General features: G+C 43.1%; 1 long non-coding RNA gene across 1 annotated transcript in view; it reads right to left on the reverse strand.

Annotated features, from left to right (window-relative positions):
• The window catches only part of LOC309859742, a 324,520-nt gene that overhangs the window by 65,092 nt on the left and 244,779 nt on the right, over nt 1-14,649 (reverse strand). The window lies entirely within an intron of this gene.

A 14,649-nucleotide genomic window follows, 5' to 3' on the forward strand; every position in this document is an offset into this window, starting at 1 on the left:
AGGTGAAGGAATGATGTGGGGTGAGTTCTAATGCCAACAGTATTTGTGAATCCTGAAGCTGAATGCCCTCCCTGAGCTCTGAGAGTCTAGAGATAAGAAATTGACTGCATGGGTCTGTGTACTTTGCGTTATCTTTGGTTTGAAGGAAAACAACCATATGGAGCCATATAAACTTACTAAAAGATACACTTGTTAAAAGCATACCCAGTCTTTTGCAAAAGGTACAAAGATGGAGCTAAAAAACAATGAACTAATTAGGTTTTAAGTCAGCTTGCTAATACACCTGAAACTTACGTAACACTGTATGTTAACTAACTGGAATTAAAATAAAAACTTAAAAAAATTAAAAATTAAAAAATAAATAAAGTAAGGCAGGTTGCCAGTATCAGGGATTGCTCTATAGCTTCTGACAGCCCTTTAACAAGTAACTTGTGTTCTCATTTATCCATTTTGACTACTTCCACTGTTTTCCTATTTTATTGTTAAATTTTGACCAAATTTTGATAGTATGTAAACTAATAAAACTTACTTTCTACTCATAAGGAACCTAAAGTTTAGAAGAGGTAAATGCCTTGAGTGTCTTTATTTCCATTTGTTCTCAGCTAAATTGAATTCAGTCTTAGATCAGGTTTGTTTAGGATTGTATAGATAGGTATAAATAACAATGTAATCAGCTATACAGATTAATATATTTTATGAAGACAGTGATACAGGCAGTGATGTAGATTAGAGTAGAATTATAAAAAGGTGCATAAAATTATCTGAGTTGGAGACTCTGTCACAGCTAGAAAGAGGTAAGGCTTCAAAATATGTTATACATTAATCTTAAGAGCCAAGGGAAAATGTGGTAGAGATTGTTAACCTTTTTTTCTTATATCCACTTGCCCTGTATTTCTTATTTACAAATCTCCACAATTATATACTGACCAAGGAACACATTTCAAAGCCTCTTTTGCAAATGGAGTTGCCAATGAGATTTAACAGGGTAGACGGATCCTTTTTTGACCATAGAGTGGGCTCTCCCAGGCTAGAGATTATCCCTTTCATCCTCCCTTCTTACCAAGCCCTCCTTATACTTGCTTTCAGCACAGACATTATTATAGGAACCCTAGCAGCTATCACAGACCATGAAGAGAGCTTCAAAATCTCTACAAATTTCTGGTGAAGCAAAAGCTAAAAGGAACATGCCTCCCCTGGGGGCTGCAGTGTTACCATAGTTGGATATTGTTTTTAGGTTGAGCTAAAGAAGCCTCCATCTTGTCTAATGTTGAGGTTAATTTGAGGTTTTATTTCATATATATAACATTTAATCCTAAAAGTACCCATATAGGAAGAGAATAACAAGTTCAGCTAAGAGTCAAAAAATTGACCTGACACACTGTCCCTGATGAGTACTGACACAACTCCATTTCCAGCCTTCCCTTTGCAATTATAACTCACTTAAAATGTCCTTAGACTTGTTTAACATGTAGCCTCCAAATGCAACTCTCCATTATTGACATCCATAATAATCAAGACAACTCTTCCACAGAGAACAACTAAAAATTATAGATTCAAAAATAAAAATTAAAGACATTAAACAGCTCTCAGTGCAATCTAGATTCAGGGACAAAGATCTCGAGAAGAAAAAGGCACATTTGGGTGGGCCTGACAGAATTCATTTCTTATCGAGACATTCCTTCTGAGCCAAGGGTCTGATGTTGATGGACAAACTTGGGAGTCCCCAGGTGAAATTCTGAAATGGCCTCAATACACAGAGGACAAGGAGAGTCCGAAGAGAGACAAAGGACTCCAGATTGGTAGGTGGTAGTTTTAATGAGCAAGGGGAATTACCCATGAGGCTTGTCTTGGCCACAAGCCAGATCTCTGTACCCACCTGCCAGAATCTTAAAAGTTTATATAGAGGCCTTCACAGACTTCCATCACAAATATAGTGTCCTCATGGTCCAACCATACTTGATTCGCTTAAAACTACATCTTTAAATTGGCTCCAGCTATGGGAGCATAAATTTGTTTCCTGTTGGTTTACTTAAGCACAACTATCCCATCAACAGAATACTATTATTTGTAGGCAGAAATCATCACTGTGCACTGTCGTCATATTGCTTGCTGAAATGGGCAAAAACCCCGGGGCACCAGACAGAAAAACTGGGGTATGGGACAGGTGGAAACACTTTCTTTCAAATGAGGCTGGTGCTCTGGAGTGTGTGAGAGCAAGAGCCCCACGAGCTTCCCACTGACCGGAACCAGCTGGAAAGGGAGTGTAAACAAAGATGGTGCCTCCAAAAAAAAAAAAAAAAAAAAAAAAGGAAGAAAGAAAGAAAAAAGGAAAAAAAGGAAAAGAAAAAAAATAATAAAATAAGTAAAATGAAAAAAGTAAAGAAAAAAAAAAAAAGAAAAAAAACAACACAGAAAAAAGGCTCGCCAAAAAAGCACGAGGCTTTAGGGAAGCAGGGGAGATGTGAGCAGGAAAGGTGACTCCCGTGAGCTCGGTCTTGGTGAGTCTCCCAGCACCCGCTGCCCCTCAGGCCAATGCTCGCCTCTAAATTACCAAATGAGCCCCTTTCTCAAGAAGTCTGGGCGCTTTGAAAAAGGGCAGCTTCTGTGCTGGGCCCTGGCTGGGCGCTCCTGCATGCGGTGGCTTTCAGAGCAGTTTCTCAGTCTGCAACAGCGTCCTGTGGCCCCTGCCTGGGAGCCCCACTGGTCTGCAAAGTCACAGGTTTTGGGGCCTCGTCCTTCAGGTGCTGTTCTTAAACTTGGGGTAGTCCAAGAGAAACAGGAACCCTTAGTGCCTCAGGGAGAAGCTTCAAGTTTTGAATGACCTCCCCCTTCTGGGTCTGTGCAAGGGCTGGCCCTTAGGGTGAGACTCTGACTTTTCCTACCTGTGACCGCGTGGTTTCTCTCCGGTTTGCTGACGCGAAGGGGCAGCTCCGCCAGTTTTAAGGTTTTTCTGGGAGGAAATGGTTGCATATATAACTGAATTCGGTGGTTCTGCAGGAGCTTAGCTTAGCTCTCTGTAGGTCGCCATCTTGAACCGGACAACGTGGCCCTTATCGTAGGGAGTGGGGTGGGGGGAGAAGGCCCAGAGGAAATAATCTGTGGGAATAACTCCTCCAGGGCCTCCTCTTGGACTGTGCAGCCTTGTGTTGATTGCTGTTAATAGCTGAACATGTCGTTTTATATAGTCTGTCCATATTTTGTAGTTACTTTATGGTAGAAAGGTAAGTGTGCTATCTTGTCCATAACCATAGTTTTATTGATTTTTTTAAAGACTTTATTTATTTGGAAGAGAGAAAATGAGTGGGGAGAGGGAGAAGAAGGCTCCAAGCTGAGCAGGGAGCCAGACATGGGGCTAGATCATGACCTGAGCCCAAGGTACACCCTTAATCAACTGAGCCACCCAGCCCCCTCCCCAGTCTTACTTAATAATTGAATACATGAATAAATCTTATGCTTATCCTCTGTGTGTGTTTGTTTATTTTTAAGCAGGCTCCAGACCCAAGTGGCACTGGAAATCACAACCCTGAGATCAAGAGTCTCATCCACTACCTAAAGATGCAACCATGTTGCTTTTTTTTTTCTTAAACCTAAAAAGTAAGATTTCAAAATGTTTTTATCTCTAGTTTATCTTCTTTTTAGGATCAACATCTAAAATAAAGAACTCTTGGGGCACCTGGGTGGCTCAGTGGGTGAAAGCCTCTGCCTTTGGCTCAGGTCATGATCCCAGGGTCCTGGGATGGAGCCCAGCATCAGGATCTCTGCTCAGCAGGGAGCCTGCTTCCTCCTCTCTCTCTGCCTGCCTCTCTGCCTACTTGTGATCTATCAAATAAATAAATAAAATCTTTAAAAATAAAATAAAGAACTCTTTGGGTTTGACTCTTAGCATCATAAATTATCACTGCCCCTGATTTGATTCATTCTCAGATCTAATAAGTATTCCTTTTATATTTTCCATATATATATATATATATATATATATCTCAAAATTAAACACTATTCTGATCCAGAATGAACATACTTACCAAGACATTTGGGGAAGCTCTGTCCAAACTGTTAGTTTCAGTTTGTTCAATGCTGATATGCAATTTACATTTACCTTGTCCATAAAAATAATGGGAAAGTTAGATGAAATTGGGAAATGCTACATGTATGAGTTTAATGAAGAAAGTAAAATGAAGCAAGTCTGGTGAAATATTTCCATTAAATTGTAGTTGTTTTGTTTTCAGATTACTGGCAAATGATTCATTTCATGATCAAAGGTACTCCCATTCCCACTGGCAAATAGCAATTCTATGTGATGCAAAATATATTTTAAATTTGAATATATCTTACTAGCTATGCAATGAGTGATTTACCTAGTCCTTTAAATTTCTGTCCTCCTTTATTAAATGGGGGTAAAATACTTCTTTGAATGTTTGCTTTGAAGATTAGGGAAATATATAAAGACAACTATTACATTTCCATCTGAGAGATATCCAAACAAATGGCTACTACTATATTAGCATGTAATTCACCTGAGCTTGGATATTTGGATTTAAGTAGCCAAGTGGTTTTTCACCAGATTTTTCCTATTGTGACCTTTATTTTCTCTAAGCAATGTCTAGTGTCTTTTCTTCTAAAGATTGTTCTACCTAGAAAAGAATATGTAGACTCAGAATGGAAATTGTATACTTCTATTTCTCTCTTAACATGACTTATTTTCTCAAAGAAGAGCTACTTTCCTGTTTATTTTCTTGCTCCAAATAGATTAATGAAATCATTTTGCCTCTTTCCTTTTTATTAAAAGTTTCATTTCATACTATGCTCTTACTCCTTTTTTTTCTTTTCTCCCCCCCCCCCACAAGAGTTACCATTATTGTCTGTCCTTCCTTATGGGGTTCTCCTGTAAATGTTCCTTACATGATCTTTAAAAAACCTTCAGAGTGCTGTGCAGCAGCCTTGTTGGTGTCTCTGCAACTCTGGCATCTTTCCACCTTTTCCTTATTTGGTTTGCTGAAAGAGTATAGTAAGACATTACTTTTCCCTGCCTACCTCTTTCATCTCCGTTTTTCTTTCCCTCTTTCTCTTTGTAGCTTCTCATTCCTCTTGAGCTAAATATAAAATTTAAAAGCCCGACTAGGAAGATCGTATCTTTTATCTTATGATTCAAAAAAAAAAAGTGTGTGTGTGCGCACACACACACACACACACAAGTGCGTCTTTTTAAATGCATGTTTTTCTTTCACTCCTGAGGTGTCAACTTCTGAAGGAGGAAAAGCCAGGTCCTCTTCTCTCTATTAACATTGTTCTTCATGAAGAGACTCTCAAGAAAAAGAAAGAAAGAAAGAAAGAAAGAAAGAAAACTAAGAAAAGGAGAGAAAAAAAAAAAGGCATCAGGCTGCTCACTAAGGAAAGGTCTTCAACAGTGTCATTTATTGTAACTGAGCCGGGGTTCTTGCAGCCATAAGTTGTGTCCAAGAATCCACTTTCTTTCAATCCTTCTAAGGAGTCCAAGCAAAGCAGTTTGGACAGCAAAACTAACTGACCAACAGAAATCTGTCCTTGAGGTGCCAGGGCCACGCAAGCTGGGGGCAAGTGGGGCCTCAACGAGGTATCCAGGAGGCCTCGGGCTCTCCCGCAGCCAGGTTCCTTCGACTCCCCCCACCCCCACCCCAGGCGCAGAATGCAGGCCAAGCCCGCACGTGGGAGCTGAGCAGGGCGCCAGCAAGGCAACTGGGCATGCTCAGAAGCCAGGCAGGTTTGGGTCTCCAGCAGGCAGCTTGAGCATTACACCCGTGCTCACAGTCCTGGGAGGAGGAGGAGGAGCGCGGGAGGAAGGAGAGGAGGAGCGGTGAGCGGTAGCCACGATCGCCACCACCAGGCAGAGGAAGAGTTCGTGAGGAGGGAAAGACCCTCCTCCCACGTGGAGCGCCTGGTGTCTGCTTTCGAAAAAGAGAATACAGGATAAAGGAGGAGACGGAGAGAAGAAGGGGGAAGAAAGTGAGGAGGGAGAGAGACGGGGCGGGGGGGAAAAAGAGGAGAACAGTGAAGGCCGGTGCGTGCAGGGAGCCTGAGGCGCGGGGGCGGCCTTGCCGAGCCAAGAGCGCTGCCGCTTGGACAGGTGCCGGGCCGCTGCCTGGAGGCGGCATGTGACGCGGCCGCAGCTGCCCACGGGCGGAGCGCTCTCGGACCCGGGAGCGCACACCGCGGGGCAAGTCGGTGCCATCCGGATCCCCACGCTCCTTGTGAGTTCGCCGGCGGCAGCCTCGCTTCTGCAAAGAAGCGCGATGAACCGAAGGGCGGCTCCGGGCATGGGCTTGTGGTCCTCGGACACTCTCTCCGTGAGCTCCGAGCAGCAGGCGACTAAGGGACGGCGGACGGGGCGCCTCCCGCGTGTCGGGGAGGCGCGGGCGACCGCCCGTGGGACAGTCATCTGGAGCGCAGCGGCCAGGTAAAGATGGCGCTTGCCACCCGGGCGCTGGGCAAAGCGGGGTGGTGGCGGCGGCTGACCTGGTTTCTTGCCTCGTCGCGCTGCGAAGGGAGGAAAAAGTTTTCGGCCTGGGTAGGAAATGTCTTTGCTTTGGGGAATGCACAGAGGGTACTGGAGAGGGTCGGAGAGCTGGTCTGTCGATTTTGGGGGGTGGTGGTGGGAACTTGAACGCAGAGCAGGATCGTGTGCAGACTTGGAGCCTGGGACCGAGGGTGAGGAATGCGGGGTCACAGCAAGGGTCGGGAAAAGGACTGCAGTAACAGGAGCGGTGGCCGGGCCAGGAGAGAGCGGGGACGCCCCACCTGGCTCTCCTCAGCTTGGATTCTGTCTCCGGAATGCCGGACCTGAGGCACGGAGTGTCCGGACCAGAGGAACTACTCGGCTTGGTGTGTGCTTCTATGCGCGCGCGTGTGCGATGTGCGTGTGTGGCTTCCCCCATACGATTTCCTACCGCTTTTAAGAAGGCTAAGGACGGCCCCCGCCAACCTCCAAACGGGGTGGCTTGTTCGGATTGCGTTTCAGGGGGCGAAGAGGTAAATTTTGAAACGTAGTGTAACACCTGGGCCAAGGTGGATAGGCTGGGTGCGCATCTTCTCTGATCCGGAGAGAGTCTACACTCGCGGAGCAGGGATCATTGGACCGCACCGGATCTCCTCTCTGGATCCCTCTTCCAGAACAGACTCCTGACAGCTGGGTTGATTTCTGCGTGTTTTTAAATGATGTGAGGGGCGGGGGCAGTTGAGTAGCAAAATTCACTTGTCTTCTTCGCGCTGTGCGTGTTGGAATTGTGACCCTGTTGGGTGTGCGTGTGTGCAACTCTCCTCGCACGCAGGTTGGAAGTGGTAGAGGAAGCAGGGGTTTGGGAATTGCATCCGCATGGACAGATTATTACAACGAATGTTAATACAAACATTCGTTGGTCTGCAAGTGTTGTTTGAACCTGCCTGATGGCTGTAAGGATATGCTTTCTTCCGGCTGTGTTGCGATGTAAAAAGGATGGCTCTTCTTAGGAGGTAAATGGATTTTATCCGGGCGTTTATGTTGTTAAGGACTCTGGTTATGTCACTGTATGCCTTGCACAGACCTTTCATTTCTCTCTTGACCTCTGAGTTACAACAGAACAGCCTAATCTCCCATTTTAGGTCTTTCTGGGTTACTACGTGAAAAATAATCTTTTTTTTTTTTTTAAAGTGTATTTGTTGATGATGTAGTCCCAAGTAATTTCGTATTGTGAGATCATTAAATTGCATGAAACATTCATCACTATTTCCTGTGTTTAAAACAATGCTCCTGTATTTATTTGAAAGAGACCCTGCCTAAGAATATATACCTAAGAAAGGGGAGAGCTGAACCTAGAACAAATATGTGCATAGAGACAAGACTGTAGTAGTCATGTATTAATTAAAAAAAAATTGAGGTCTTTCTGTTCCAAATGTGGTGGGATAGATATGGCGTTGGTTACACCATCTTGTTATGGAAGCTGGTATTGCGAAGAACACATTGAACATGCCTGCCTCTCCAATGTGCATTCAACATGACACAGAATTGTGGTTTCAATCATACACTCCTATCACTGAATAGCCTATCTTGAGATTTTGTTTACATGGTTTGTCTTAATTAGGTTAATGTATAATTAGCTATTGTTGAGTTAGAAAGCATGTTATTTTAAAATGGGTTTCCATATGGAAATATAACTTTATCTTAAATGACTAACTTAAAGTTAATTAAGTTGCAGGTCTGATTTAGACTGTTTTTATAAACTGGGGAGGTGCTAGAAGATTGAGTTTAATATGAAAATAGTCGTATTAAAATGCCATTTATTTAAATCACAGCAAATATTTTTTAAAATAGATGTATTTTTAAAAGAAAAAGAGATTAAAAGGTTTTGAAAAAGTCTTTGACAATGGATATCCTTTGCATGGAAAATTATTGTAAGACAAAAGTTTAATTTGGGAAAAGGGGAAATGTGTGTGGAATTGGTCAACATATAGAAAAAAACAGTGTTGTAATAGTAGTTCTGCATTAAACCTACATTTAAACTTTTTTTTTTTTTTTTAGGAAACTTTAGAGAATTATAAGAATGCACATTATTTTTCTTTTAGGGGAAAATATCATTTCAAAAGTACTAGTTATTTCTGAAGATGACTTAGGAATACTGGAGTTCTTTTATTTTTTTTTTTTAAAGATTTTATTTATTTGACAGAGAGAGATCACAAGTGGTCTTGTGGTCACAAGCAGGCTCCCAACCAAGGAGAGAGCCCGATGTGGGACTTGATTCCAGGACTCTGGGATCATGACCTGAGCTGAAAGCAGAGGATTTAAACCACTGAGCCACCCAGGCGCCCCTGGAATACTGGAGTTCTTGAGGATACACGCATTTTCTTTTCCTTATAAAGACAAATGATTTACTTTCTCACTGAAAGAAAATGTGTTGTTTAAGCTATGGTGTGTACAAGTATGAACTTTCTTTTAACAGCATTTTAGCTTTTAATTACAGGCAACCTGTTTAAAATGAGCCTGGAAAAAAAACACATAAAATTCACAAAATTGGCATTTCTCGAATCCACACCAGTAAATTTAATAGAAAGAAAATTAAATGAAGTAACAAAAAGCAAAATTCCCTTGTGTAATTGCAAATTATAAAGTAATAATTTTGTTCATATTTTTACCTAAGATTTCTTCCATTACTTCCCGAGCCAACATTCTGTTCTTGCCTAACAAAGTTGTTAACATTGAAAGAATTACCTGCCTAATCCTTAATGGCCTGGGCATCATCAGTGCAACTACTAGGAAACTGGGTCTTCTTTGCAATGAAGGGAAGTTTATATTGAGAACAGCTTTGATGTAGTGGAACTTCAGATATGAGATGAATGAATTGTGAGTCGTATGAACATGGAGCCTCTGATGGGCATGCAGAAAGTTGCACCTGTCCTTCACTTGTGGAACTTAATTTTATGTCATAATATATTGTGACCCGTAGCATAAGCTTTACCTTGTGGTTCTGAAGTATTCAGTGAATAACCAGAAATGTTTTATTTTATACAACACATTTGTTAATTTAAAATATGGTTTTCTTGCAGGAGACTCTTAAAAAGACATACATGACTCCAATTTTAAAAAAAATCAGTCAAATGCCTCTACCATGGTTATTTTAAAAAGTTAACTGGCTAATAAATTGTGCCTTATGCTTAATCCTGGAATGTGATGAGTGTGATGGCCATGAAATATGCCATAGGTCTTTTTACCTATCCACCTCATTTAGTGCAGTGGAATCCCTATCCTAGTTATCAGTCTTTTTTTTTTAAGATTTTATTTTGACAGATAGAGATCACAAGTAGGCAGAGAGGCAGGTAGAGAGAGGAGGGGAGGAAGCAGGCTCCCTGCTGAGCAGAGACCTGGATGCAGGGCTTGATCCCAGGACCCTGGGGTCATGACCTGAGCCGAAGGCAGAGGCTTTAACCCATTGAGTCACCCAGGCGCCCCCCTAGTTATCAGTCTTAATAGAACTTTGGGATAGAATTACAGCCTCAGTGGAAAGTTTTGATTTTAGGGGAGAAGGCTGAAGAGATCATCTAATAAATTTGACAAGAGATGAAGCCTGTCAGGTTGGAAGTTAATTTCTTGTGTCTGATGGACTTTATCTTTTCCATTAAGGAAGTGGTCCTTGTTCAGATTGATCAAAAGTAGTCTCTCTGAATCCTAAATCAGTACTCTTGGCCCTTCTCCCTCCACCAGCACTCCACAGAAAGTCTGTACAGGAGCCAGAGGCACCCCCATTCAATTGTAACCCCGCATTTGCATCCGGAGGGCTCCCTTAGACTTCTCCAGTCCCTAAAAAGTGCATATCCTGGACAGCCTAAATCTGCACTAGCATTTCCTTCAAACAAGGAAATAAAGACAGTTTTGTTGCCATGAAACTTTTGAAAATATTGACTCACAATGGGCCTTATAGGAAAATGATGTTTCCTCTCCCAGCATTTCTTCCCTGTGCACATTGCAGAGTGCTTTTGAGGGTCCAAAGCCATGATACATGTGAACGTGACTTTTGAACTATCTCAAAAGCGCTATTAAATATGGTGCACGATTTAGACCCTTAATATGATTTGACGTGGAGCACAGAGAACCAGAGTGGAGGTTTCCCTCTGGCTCGGTAGTTGGCTGCCTTGTGTTCCTTTTTGTCCACACGTTTTGGCAGCTGGTAGATTCCCCAGCCTCTGGCAGGCTCTCCCTTGCAGTCTGGCAGGTCTGCTGTCCCACCTGTTGAAACTTCCTTCTCATCCATTCCTGAAGGCCAAGTACTCTGGCTGGCATGCCCCTTCTTAGACTTTTCTCTGCCGAGGCCGCAGCTCCCCACATTGACACAAACGTGGGATCCACTGGTGGTGACGGCAAGCCAATTTGAGCTCCTGCCATCTTCTTCTCACCGACTGCACGAGCTCGTCCTGAAGCCAGCTAGAATGTGAACACTTTGAGGAAAAACAATGGTGGGGAAAAGTGGGAAAATAAAATTTGACAAGCAGTAGCGGGCAGATGCATGGGGTTTTTGCACTCTGGCCTGCCCCAGCCCTGTGCTGCGAGAGACCGGGAAGCTGGGCTTCCAGAGTCTTCCACCAGTGAACTCCATGGAAGGGAGTGTGAGGTCGGTGCACCTGCCCTAACCCTAGTGAGCTCTAGTGTTTGCCATGCCCCGTTGGCCTCAGTTTCTCTTAACTCTTGTCCTATTTGCCATCTCCTAGGCTAGACTTCTTTTATGTTTGCATATTTAGTACTAAAGTTTTGCCTGGAAGGACTTTAGCAATGACCTTGCCCGTGAGCCTCACCCTCACCAAGAACTTCTCTCCAGGAGCACGACTGCATACTTTTTCTTCTCAGTCTCTGATGCAACCCCAACATGGACAACCCCCCAGGCCTAAGGTATAGCCACCCTCCTGACAGTGTATAATTTTTGCCTGGAGACCTGTGCTGCCAAGTTCCACTTGACAAATAAAATCTCCTTGTGTGTGTCATTGTTGGCAGTATCAAATCTCAGTTCTCCACACTCCTCCTGGCCACTGTAATTTGAGTTGCTGACTATCCACTACAGAATTAATTCTTCATTAGGTCATTTGTTCTAGCCTAGCCCTAGCTTATTTCCTGTCCCCAGTGTTCCCTTGAAATCTGGCACACCAGCTGAGCCATGACATATTCTACCTTCAGTCACCTCTGCTGCAGGAAGTAGTGCTAGTCTAGACATCCTGGGTCAGGCAGGATATCCTCCAACGACTGCTGTTCAGATAAAATTCAGGTAAGATTAAGCCAAAGTAAAATGTTACCAGCCTGTTTCAGAGAGGATGGGGCTACCTGATGTCTACTGCAGAACATGCATTTATGGCTTTGTTAAAAGGTGATAGACTGGGGGGAGGAGTCAAGATGGCGGAGAAGTAGCAGGCCGAGACCACTTTAGCTAGCCGGAGATCAGCTAGATAGCTTATCTAAAGATTGCAAACACCTGCAAATCCATCAGCAGATCAAAGAGAAGAAGAACAGCAATTCTGGAAACAGAAAAACAACCACTTTCTGAAAGGTAGGACCGGAGGAGAAGTGAATCCAAAGCGACGGGAAGATAGACCCTGGGGGGAGGGGCCGGCTCCCGGCAAGCGGCTGAGCAACCGCGCACAAAATCAGGACTTTTAAAAGTCTGTTCCGCTGAGGGACATCGCTCCAGAGGCTACCCGGGGCAAAGCCCACACGGGGTCAGCGTGGCCTCAGGTCCCGCAGGGTCACAGAAGGATCGGGGGTGTCTGAGTGTCGCAGAGCTTGCGGGTATTGGAACAGGAAAGCCGGCTACAGAGACAGAGCCGACAGTAAGCTCGCAGCTCAGGGTGACCTTGAACCGGTCGCAGGCTCGGTGAGCTCGGAGCGCGGCCGGAGGTCAGGCAGACGGGAGTAACTGAGCGCGGTTCTCTGGGCGCGCACTGAGGAGTGCGGCCCTGGGCTCTCGGCTCCTCCGGGCCGGAGACCAGGAGGCCGCCATTTGTATTCCTGTCCTCCAGAACTCTACGGAAAGCGCTCAGGGAACAAAAGCTCCTGAAAGCAAACCCAAGCGGATTACTCACCCCGGCCCCAGGTAAAAGCGGTGCAATCCCGCCTGGGGCAAAGACACTTGAGAATCACTACAACAGGCCCCTCCCCCAGAAGATCAACAAGAAATCCAGCCGAGACCAAGTTCACCTACCAAAGAGTGCGGTTTCAATACCAAGGAGAAGAGCAGAATTCTAGAGGAGGAGAAAGCAAAGCACGGACTCATGGCTTTTTCCCTGTGATTTTTTTTAGTCTTGCGGTTAATTTAATTTTTTTTTTTTTTTTTTTTTTTTGCCTTCGGGTAAAATTTTTTTTTTTAACTGTTACCTTTTTCTTTTTTAACGATTTTTTACTAGTTTATCTAATACATATATTTTTTTTCTTTTTTATATTTTTCTTAGGTGTTTTCTTTTTTAAAAAAATTCTTTTTTTTTTCTTTCTCTTTTTCCTTTTTTTTTTATTGTTTCCTTTTTGAACCACTTTTTATCCCCTTTCTCCCCCCTCACGATTTTGGATCTCTTCTAATTTGGTTAAAGCATATTTTCCTGGGGTTGTTGCCACCCTTTTAGTATTTTACTTGCCCCTTCATATACTCTTATCTGGACAAAATGACAAGACGGAAAAATTCAACACAAAAAAAAGAACAAGAGGCAGTACCGAAGGCTAGGGACCTAATCAATACAGACATTGGTAATATGTCAGACCTAGAGTTCAGAATGACAATTCTCAAGGTTCTAGCCGGGCTCGAAAAAGGCATGGAAGATATTAGAGAAACCCTCTCGAGAGATATAAAAGCCCTTTCTGGAGAAATAAAAGAACTAAAATCTAACCAAGTTGAAATCAAAAAAGCTATTAATGAGGTGCAATAAAAAATGGAGGCTCTCACTGCTAGGATAAATGAGGCAGAAGAAAGAATTAGTGATATAGAAGACCAAATGACAGAGAATAAAGAAGCTGAGCAAAAGAGGGACAAACAGCTACTGGACCATGAGGGGAGAATTCGAGAGATAAGTGACACCATAAGACGAAACAACATTAGAATAATTGGGATTCCAGAAGAAGAAGAAAGAGAGAGGGGAGCAGAAGGTATACTAAAGAGAATTATTGGGGAGAATTTCCCCAATATGGCAAAGGGAACAAGCATCAAAATTCAGGAGGTTCAGAGAACGCCCCTCAAAATCAATAAGAATAGGCCCACACCCCGTCACCTAATAGTACAATTTACAAGTCTCAGTGACAAAGAGAAAATCCTGAAAGCAGCCCGGGAAAAGAAGTCTGTAACATACAATGGTAAAAATATTAGATTGGCAGCTGACTTATCCACAGAGACCTGGCAGGCCAGAAAGAGCTGGCATGATATTTTCAGAGCACTAAATGAGAAAAACATGCAGCCCAGAATACTATATCCAGCTAGGCTATCATTGAAAATAGAAGGAGAGATTAAAAGCTTCCAGGACAAACAACAACTGAAAGAATTTGCAAACACCAAACCAGCTCTACAGGAAATCTTGAAAGGGGTCCTCCAAACAAAGAGAGATCCTACAAGTGGTAGATCAGAAAGGAACAGAGACCATATACAGTAACAGCCACCTTACAGGCAATACAATAGCCCTAAATTCATATCTCTCAATAGTTACCCTGAATGTTAATGGGCTAAATGCCCCTGTCAAAAGACACAGGGTATCAGAATGGATAAAAAAACAAAACCCATCTATATGTTGCCTCCAAGAAACACATTTTAAGCCCGAAGACACCTCCAGATTTAAAGTGAGGGGGTGGAAAAGAATTTACCATGCTAATGGACATCAGAAGAAAGCAGGAGTGGCAATCCTTATATCAGATCAATTAGATTTTAAGCCAAAAACTATAATAAGAGATGAGGAAGGACACTATATCATACTCAAAGGGTCTGTCCAACAAGAAGATTTAACAATTTTAAATATCTATGCCCCCAACGTGGGAGCAGCCAACTATATAAACCAATTAATAACAAAATCAAAGAAACACATCAACAACAATACAATAATAGTAGGGGACTTTAACACTCCCCTCACTGAAATGGACAGATCATCCAAGCAAAAGATCAGCAAGGAAATAAAGGCCTTAAACGACACACTGGA

The sequence above is a fragment of the Mustela nivalis genome (genome assembly GCF_964662115.1).
Source record: "Mustela nivalis genome assembly, chromosome: 2".
Classification (NCBI taxonomy): domain Eukaryota; kingdom Metazoa; phylum Chordata; class Mammalia; order Carnivora; family Mustelidae; genus Mustela; species Mustela nivalis.